We start from the raw sequence: 8,727 nt of genomic DNA, 5'->3' as shown, positions 1-8,727 counted from the left end.
TTCTCGGGCATCTTGGTGGTTTCTAGGCAGGGAGGTCGTGTTCCCACACCCCGGCGCAGGTTGGAGTTGGAGCTGAACACAAGTGGGCAGGGCTGCGAGACAGGCGAGAGGCCCCACTCGGCCGGAGGCGCTCGCAGGAGAAAGGCCGGTGGGACAATAAGATCCTTACAGGAGAGCGGGTCCCCAAGCCCCGGCAGCGGGGAGAGCAGCAGGGGTGCGGTGGGCGAGGCAGGGGGCTCTCCGCTCTGCCGGAGCCCAGGGGCCGCCCCGGCCCAGGCAGTCGCCGTCGATGCGGGAGCGGAAGCGGGAGCCGCGGCGGAGCCACTGCTGGAAACGTCTCCGCGCGGCCAGAGCGGAGCGGAACGGAGCGGGACTCGCCCGGGCCGCCGCGCCCGCCCCGCCTTGGCCCGGGCGGCGGCCCCGGGGAAGGGCGGGGGCAAGCGCCGGGCGCCGCCTCCCCGGGCCGCTCATGAGGCGGGTGCAGGCGGCCGCTGCCCCGGAGCACTCCCCGCTGCCTGGCGCCAGCACAGGTGTGGCCGCTCGGGCTCCGCGCCGGTCAGTGTCTGCGCCGCGCCGCGCCAGTCCGGCCGTCTCGGCTCCCCGCCTGGTCTCCGCTCGCCCCCCGGGGCCGCCGGCTGCAGGACAAGCCCTGCCTCCGCCTCCCGTCGGGGACGCGGCTCCTCGGCTGCCCGCAGGATCCCGGCGCCTGCGCCCTGCGGTGAGCGGGGGACGGCGCTGCCCTCGGGCGGCCCGCGAGGGGCTCCTGGGCGCCCGCCCGGCTGCCGCTGCCCCTGGTGCCCGGGGCTGGGGGTCCGCTTCCGCCCCAGGGTGGAGGTGGGGAGCCGGGAGCCCTGCCCCGCGGTGCTGGAGGGGAGCCCCCGGGCAGCCCCGGAGAGGCGCGCTGGGAGGGGAGCATTGCCGGGGCCCGACAGCCCTCACTCCTGCGGCCCCGCCGCTGCCAAGTGAGACAGGCCCGAGGTAAGGGCTGGGAGTTTGCAGAGCTGCCGGTTTTAATTGACCTCCGTTTAGTTTCAGCTGAGGGGGGATGGAGCAGGTGCATAAAATGGAATTGCTGAGATGTAAAATGTTGCAATTCTAAAGCACTTCTAAATGTCTGTTCACACCCAGATGTGCTTGGGGCTTGAGGAAAAACCTACCTGACATGTACTAGCTTGAGGAGGCTTTCACAACTACTGCATTGCAAATTAGCCTACACCCAGAGCTAAGCTGAATTCAGCAGGTTGAATGAATGAACTGAAATTGGAGTATGCAACCCTGTGTGGATGCTGCCATGCCTTAGCTTGTTGTGGCTTCATCTTTCCTAGGGGGCAGCTGAGGGTGTCTTTATGCTGTAAACTGCAGCTTAGTGTAGAAGAAAGAGTCGCCTAAGCTAGGTGGTACAGGGAACAAAAACTTGCTACGGCAGCTGACAGTCTGTGCAGATACAACGTGCTGCTTCTAAAGCCAGCTCAGGTCTATCCAGCTCCCACTTGACTCCAGAAAAAGAGCATTTGCGCAGGAGTTTAACACCTTGTTATTTGTGATCATTACAACTTCTAATTCCCCGTGTAGAGCAGCACAGAGAGTAAAAAGGTAACTTATGCTGGGTAAGCTCCTGCCATGCTGATTTGCAAATCTAAAGAATAAAGTTGTTGTACATTATTTCATTATAACGCTGTCAGTCAAGTTTCTATTAAATACTACTCTGCTTCAAGCAGCAGAGCAGGTTGAATTGAAGGGAATAACATTTATGGAATGTATTTGAGGTAAATTCCACAGGCATTAATCTAATAATACTTGCTGAGCATGATTTGAGCAGCTATGGAGTGAGAGGGGAAACAAAATAGCAATCAAATGTGTGGATGAACAGAGTCAAAAATAACCTATTAGATTTGCTGAGCACTGCTTGACCTTACTGCCTCTCCCATACTTCCATCCGTCACTCTTCCCATCCTGGCTTTACTTTGCTCTACCATAGTCAGTTGTGGTTTTCCAGAGTCCCACTTCTTTTATTTCCTCCCCATTGCTACACTGTCTCACCTATTTTCTTTCAAACCCTCTTTTTATTGAGCATTTCTGTTTCTGGCTTATTGTATCAGTATCTCCTGATCCAGTATCTGCCCACCCCAATATTGCTTAAATTTCCCAATTTATGCACCATCAGCCAGGGGACCAGAAGAGACCATAGAGGAATACAAAATGTGTATGGGTTGAGGGGCTTGGTAAGAGGCCAGTCCTTAGTCTTCTGCACCTGTGGAAGTGAGACAGTCCAGAGATTCATCTTTGTATCAGGTTCTCGTTAGATATCTGATAAATTTGAAGCTTTTAACCTGATATTGTCTGCCTGCCAAAAGGGAGACTGATCAGTCTCTCACTAATCCAGTATCTCAGTCTGTCAGCTCCACCTTCAGAGCAGCCTTATGGTTGTTTCTGTAATATGAACAGAGGTTCTCCTATTCTGTCCCCACCTAGTAGTAAACCGCACCTTTACTTTTTAGTCAAAATACTCATTCATTTTTTATTTGTTTGAAGCTGCAAAGTAATGGAATTGATGTTTTTGCCAATCTTACTACTGCCCAGGTGTATCTGAAAAATAACAGCAAAAACTAGCAAGACTGTTCTCCTATCTTTTTCACTCTACAAATTGTGTAAACTTGGGAAAGCAACCTGTTTACCTGCAGACTGGGACTCTTAGCAATGGTAAGGGTCAAACCAAACACTGAATCACAAGACTGCTATTTAGAAAACAAGTCTTTATGGCACCACTTTATTTTGCATTTCCCCTTTTCTGGAAGTTTTTTGGTTTTGTGTATGTATATGTATGTGTATATTTTACAGTAAGATTAAAAACTGAAAGTACATTCCCCATGATTTTGGAAACAGAACATAATAGCATTGCACTAGGGCAGTGATTCTCAACCAGCTGCAGCACCCTGAAGTTGTGGCAGCTATGGAAGGGTTCCCCTGAGAGAGGGAGAAGTGCAGGCTCTTCTCTTCTAGATGCCCCTCCTCCTCCTCCTGCCACTCACTGGAGTGCAGGCCCTTCCTTTCCGGCTGGTGCTCTTCCTTCCTGGTCTCTCTCCAAGCAGATAAGCATTATAAATAAAATGAAATTAGTTTATTTAATGGGGTGCCACTTGATACACAAGTTGTTATGGAGTCTTGTGTCTAAAAAGATTGAGAACCAGAAAGTATACCTGACCAGTCTGCCCGACTGGAGTTGTATGTGACACAAGGTGAATACAGCATAAATAGTCAAAAGTAAACTTTATAAGTATTGGACTACTAAACTGTACCCTGCTTTGTTTAATGGTGTTAATTTTAATGCCTGATTTTTGTCTTCTGATTGCTGCTTTTTCTAGAGCATAAGAAATAATAATAGCCAAGAAAGTAATGCAGCAAACTTTATAATATAGGCTCCTTGGTCATGTCTACACCCTGGTAGCTAAAAAGACCCAATGGGGTGTTCTTCAGCATGCTCCTGCTACCTGTGCCTGCAGATACATTTCCAGGTCTGGAGCATGATAGTAAGGTTGCTCCCAGTGGCTGCCTTTCAAGTACACTGGAGACTGAGGCCTTGAGAGCAGCTGCCAGAAGGGTGCCCTGCAAGGGTTTTATCACTGTATTTCTGCATTTGGAGCATATCTGCAGGAGTGGATTGGTGGGATATGCTCAGGAATGGACAACCAGGGCTTTCTGGCTGGAACAGCATAGTTGTACCCAATCAGCCTCTTTGCCTTGGTTGAGCTTTACAAACAGAAGTCAGTAGCTATTTTTTAGTGGTGGGCTGGACCTTCTAACCTGGCCACTGCTGTCTGGCTTCTCCCTCTGTCTGGTGCAACACCTCCCAGTGCCTGGCCACCTCATGGGCTCTGTTGCCAGACCCTGCTTTACAAAATTAAGTCAAACATTACCACCAATTATCTTGGCTGAGGCCAAGTGTGCAGTTGTTTTGAGATCACTTTGGATTAAATATGTAATGCTAAATAGTGTAGTCACAATATTTAATTAAAATCCTACTTAAAATAGTAATTTTTTTACAAAAATGAAGTATGTCTAAGTGGAAGTTTTATTTATTCTACCATTATTTTGCTTGGCTTTGTTAGTCTTGGCTGCTTTTAAGGTCAGGACGAGTGTGTGGGCCAAGGCTTCAGTAGCTACATTGTTGCCTGTGCCACTTGTGTAACTTTAAACATTGTTAGTCTACTCTGAAAATGAAGTGTATTTTAAGCGGCATAGATAGTTATCTTAAAATGTGGTCAGGGTATCGATGAAGTGAGACTTTTTTTCAGTGAGATTCAGAGTGTGGGGAGGTGTTTAATTTCCTTTGTTCCTCTGGGCTAAAACATTTTTCTGAATGCCATCGCAAGGAAATTGGGTTCTGTCCCATTCCATATTCCCTGTAAGGGACGTTGTTCTGGTCAGATTTAGTCCTTGGTTTCAGCTGTGTAGCCCTTGCTGTGACATCTATGTAACATTGTGTCAATACATGGAACTTGTTAACAGTCTTTAAGGAGAAGCAATGAAATAAAGATCACCCCTTCCTACCCCTTTCATGTGAATTATGAATGGGAGTAAGAAGCTGTAAACTTTCATTCCTGTCCCTGTTCTGCTGATCCCAGCTTAACTGTGCACTAATTTGCCTCAGCCAGACTGTACCTGAGATAGGCTTCTTGTGGTGAATTTCTGGATTTTGTTGTCTGTTTTAACTCACTTTAGCCATGATGCCTAAAAATATAATTTGCAAGATAAACCTAGAGATTTCAAATAGGAATTCACAGTGTTAAAAGACATTCCTCCCTGTTGTGGTCTTTGAGTTCTTTGCAACCAAAATGTTTGTTTATTTGTTTTTGGTTTTTTTTGGGGGGGGGGGGGGTTTGGGTTTTTTTAAGTGAAAACTAAAAGTTGGCATTTTCTGAGGGGTGTTTGGAGTCTAAAAAGTTTGAGAACTTTGAACTCACACTTCAGCATGAAATATGCTGAAGGTTCTCAGACTCGTTTGAATGGGGGGCGGGATCCTTAGCTGCCCCAAGCTAATATAATGCTCATCTCTCAGAAATTATTTGCAAACACTGTCTAATAACCTTGTAAGACTTGCAGTTTTCTTTTAACAACCTCCAGGTTCATGGAATAAGGTTATTTCATGTTAAGTGAGGCTATCTTTGTAGATAATGGCATGGAAAATGCTTGTCATGATGGGATTCCTGTTATTAAAAGTAAATTGTATGTGATGGGGACACAGCTTTCTAGGGGCTAGTCCAAAACACTTGCATAAACTCCCACCAAAATGAAGGAACATTAAATCTTGCTATTTCCTTTTTCAAATGTAAGGTGCACCGGAGACTGACTTTCTTCAGCATGAACATTTTTACACAAAGCAACTACAATCCTAAATATAGCCTATTGGACATACTATATCTTCTTCAGGGAAACTCTAACACTAATTTAACAGAAAAGTATGTGTTGGACCTGATGGTGATTGAGTTATTTCCTAATAATTTTCTTGTACACTTGAGAATTAAGTTGTAAATAGTAGATACTTAAGTTAACAAATTGAAGATTGCTCCCTTCCTCACTCATGCGCATATTCCCAAGTGTTGGCTCTTTGGCTGCTTTACGTTACTTTGAAGCTTTTGAGGACTGGGATTTAATTGTTAAAATTAACATATTGCTTCTTGGTGTTTTGGCTGGCTTTAGGTAGATAAACCACACTCTACCTATCACTTTGATAATAATATTAATTTTGTTTTAATGAATAGGCTTTCATTGATGCCATATGCTTTAGTCTGGACCCAGTTCTGTTGAAATTAATTCCTTAGGTCATTTTAACATAGTTTCAATATGACCAAAGCTTAATATAGAATTAAAGGCAAAATAAAATTAGAGTTAGAAAGCAGTCTGTTTAGTTTTAAGTTGAAAGCTTTTCTTTGAGAACATAAGTAGAACATGCTTAAAGCATTTTATACATAGTTCTGATACAGAATAATTCACTGCTAGACTTGCCTGCATCTGCCTTGCCTACTACATGTCTCCAAATATGTGCCTGCAGGTTGCTCATCCTCTGTCTCCTGTAGTTCTGGTTGAGCAGTTCTAACCATTTGCAGCTAAACTGTCAACAGCTCTTGGCTGCTCAGACAGAAGCTGAAACTAGCTACAGCTGAAGACCTGAATTCCATGGGCAGATCCAGGATTTTGAAAGACTAAAAACAGTTTGCACAGTTGTGCAATAGAGGAAGATCAGGAGTAGCTAACTGATAGCAAAATCGCTGAATAAAGGATAGCTTGATTGGTGAAACACTAAGATCTTTAAACCAGAGAGGACTATTAACACCTGTTGAATGAAAAACAATTAGCAGGGGTTGGGTACATTATAATGAGCCATGAAGTCAACTGATTCAGCACTGCCCAAATAAAAATTCTACTTTTGATTTTAAATGTTGAGTGGAGCAGGAATCAAAGCAGGTATGACTGCATTACTGTACCCTCCCTGGATCTGCCCCTGTTGGAGTCTGTCCCTACCTCTATGTAGTTGCTGGAAGGAAGAGGGGGAAAAAAAAGAGACATGGTTGCCATTCTACAATATCTTCTATTCTGGACAGAAAAATCAGCTTCCCCATGTAAAATATACCCTCAATTTTGGAAGGCTTTCTGCAGGGTGGGATGAGACAAGACTGTCAAATTTAAGAAAATGTTGAACACCTTTGCAAGTTACAAAAATGTTGTCTACTGAAAGCCTCACAAAATTGCTAAAAACCAAGAGTGGGTAGAATTTCCACTCTTGAAATTTCCATTAATGAAAAATGAGTTGCTATTCATAAAAAATGGTTTTTGGGTAGTTTATTAACAAACAAGCCAGAGACCTTTTTTCATGCACTGAAATGAGGGGGGGGAGCAGGGATTTATTTACAGGTTAAACTTTCTATGAAAGTAGAGAAAAAAATTGTATTCCAATCTTCTCTTTGGAATAATGGCAAATTCAAACACTGCCTTGTTGAAAACAAAGTTTGGCTAGATCTAAATTCTTACTTACCTTTAAAATGATGTAGTAGAATATTGCAGTTCCCAGGCTTTCAGAGGCAGTTTGACACTACTGGTTCATCTGAGCTGGATTTCGCATTGACAAACTGGCTTTGTGCATTTCATGCAGGGCTTGGGCTGATGCATGCTGCATGTAGTCCAGTCAGACCCACAGGCAGCACTGAAACCCAAATGATAGGGCTCCATGGACCAGACTGGCCCATGGGCTGTGTCTTTAACACCCCCTGCTTTTAATTTAGACTATTTTATGTCACAGTAACTGTCATCCAGGGTCCTGAGCTTTGGTTTTTAGTTGAACCGTTGATCTAAAACAACCCTTTTGAGATGGAGGAATCATGTGACTTAAAATCACTTGGTAAGTCATGGGCAGAGGTGGGAATAGACTCAGGAACCGAACGTGCAGCAGGGCACAGGGGGCTCAGTCAGTTGAGCAGCTTTATAAGTACAGAAAATAATCACCTTCTTGAGAATTTGAAGAAAGCTTTGCTTTTCTGGTAGGAGGACAAAGCTTCACTCTTTCCCCATGTACTTACTTCCTTAGCCCGTTGTGAGGCTGAGGGATGTGTAAAATAAGGGGGAAGAGTCTTGGCGTTCTATTTCACTGAATTTGCAAGTGTACTTTTACCCTGCAAGATCCAAATTGTGACTTGGAGTTCAGCAATCACAAATGTACTTTAAAATTGTCTAGAATCCGAAAGATTTGCTATAAATACTTTGCAACACATTTTTAAAAGCATTTTGGTTACTATAAAAAATTTTCTCACTTTTTTTCTTTCTGCATAACTAAAGGTTGAGAAATGGGCGATTTTTTTTTTTCTGTTTCGAGAAACAAGCAGATGATCGGACTACTTGATTGGTGTGTTATTGTGTATAGAGAGCTGAACTGGAACTTGGAAGGCCTGATTCTTTTCCTAGGTGAATGGGTCACACTAGAGAAGTGTGGTTTCTTTTCTTTTTTGGGGAGGGGGCAATTTTATGTGCTTAGTTTACTACCTCTCTGCCCCCACTCTTACAAATAATACTTTATAGAGCATGGTGAAACCTACTGATGAACAGTGTTATATGAGATTTTTATTCCAGGACTGGGACTTTGGAGACTTGTTCTGCTCCCAACTCTGCTCTTGAACTGTTGGGTAATGTTGGGGAAAGTTCTTTTCTTTTCACTGTGTAATGCCAGAGTGGAGCCTTATGTTTAATAGGTTACATTTTATAGAAAACGAATGGTAAAATACTGACAAATGTTGTTGTCCATTGTGTTGGAAAGCCTTTGTTTTCTTACTTTTTTCCTACCTGTTATGTAGCAGTTAGGGACATAGTATTAAACTACTGCTGGCAAATGGATGGACTTCTGTTCGTGTGTTTTTTATTAGAACATATTCAGTTTGCCATGTTGTAACACTTCAGTATTTACTCGGGCAAGAACATTCATCAAGATTCTGTCATGTGAAATTATGCCAGTATTCTGAACTGGTCTGAAGCTGTGACGTGTACTTCCCAATCCATTTTGTTCTTGAGCTATTTATACTTGGCCATCAGATCTATGAAAGAAATAGCAAGTGCAGTATGCCTTAAGACATTGCAGGCCAACCTTTTTGGCAGGCATAAGTTAGCCCTGCACCCTCTCTTAATGCTACTTTCATCCTGTTTCCCCTGGCTGAATCTGTTACTTTGGCTTTTTGCTTGTGCTCT

General features: G+C 44.3%; 1 protein-coding gene across 3 annotated transcripts in view; it reads left to right on the top strand.

The window, feature by feature from the left end:
- Positions 1 to 456: 456 nt before the first annotated feature.
- Positions 457 to 8,727, top strand: part of ELOVL7 (ELOVL fatty acid elongase 7) — a 48,688-nt gene continuing 40,417 nt past the window's right edge. Inside the window, exon 1 of one of the 3 annotated variants that reach the window (XM_019532116.1) lies at positions 457 to 530. The gene's annotated coding sequence lies outside the window, so the exon portion shown is untranslated. Of the gene's footprint in view, positions 531 to 686; positions 719 to 8,727 lie in introns of those variants that run through there. The other 2 variants (XM_019532114.1, XM_019532115.1) reach the window with 2 other exon arrangements.

Source organism: Crocodylus porosus, unplaced genomic scaffold (assembly GCF_001723895.1).
Source record: "Crocodylus porosus isolate Cpor-Errol unplaced genomic scaffold, CroPor_comp1, whole genome shotgun sequence".
Lineage (NCBI taxonomy): Eukaryota > Metazoa > Chordata > Crocodylia > Crocodylidae > Crocodylus > Crocodylus porosus.
The sequence above is the reverse complement of the archived record's forward strand: the minus strand, read 5'-3'. Positions and strand labels throughout refer to the sequence as shown.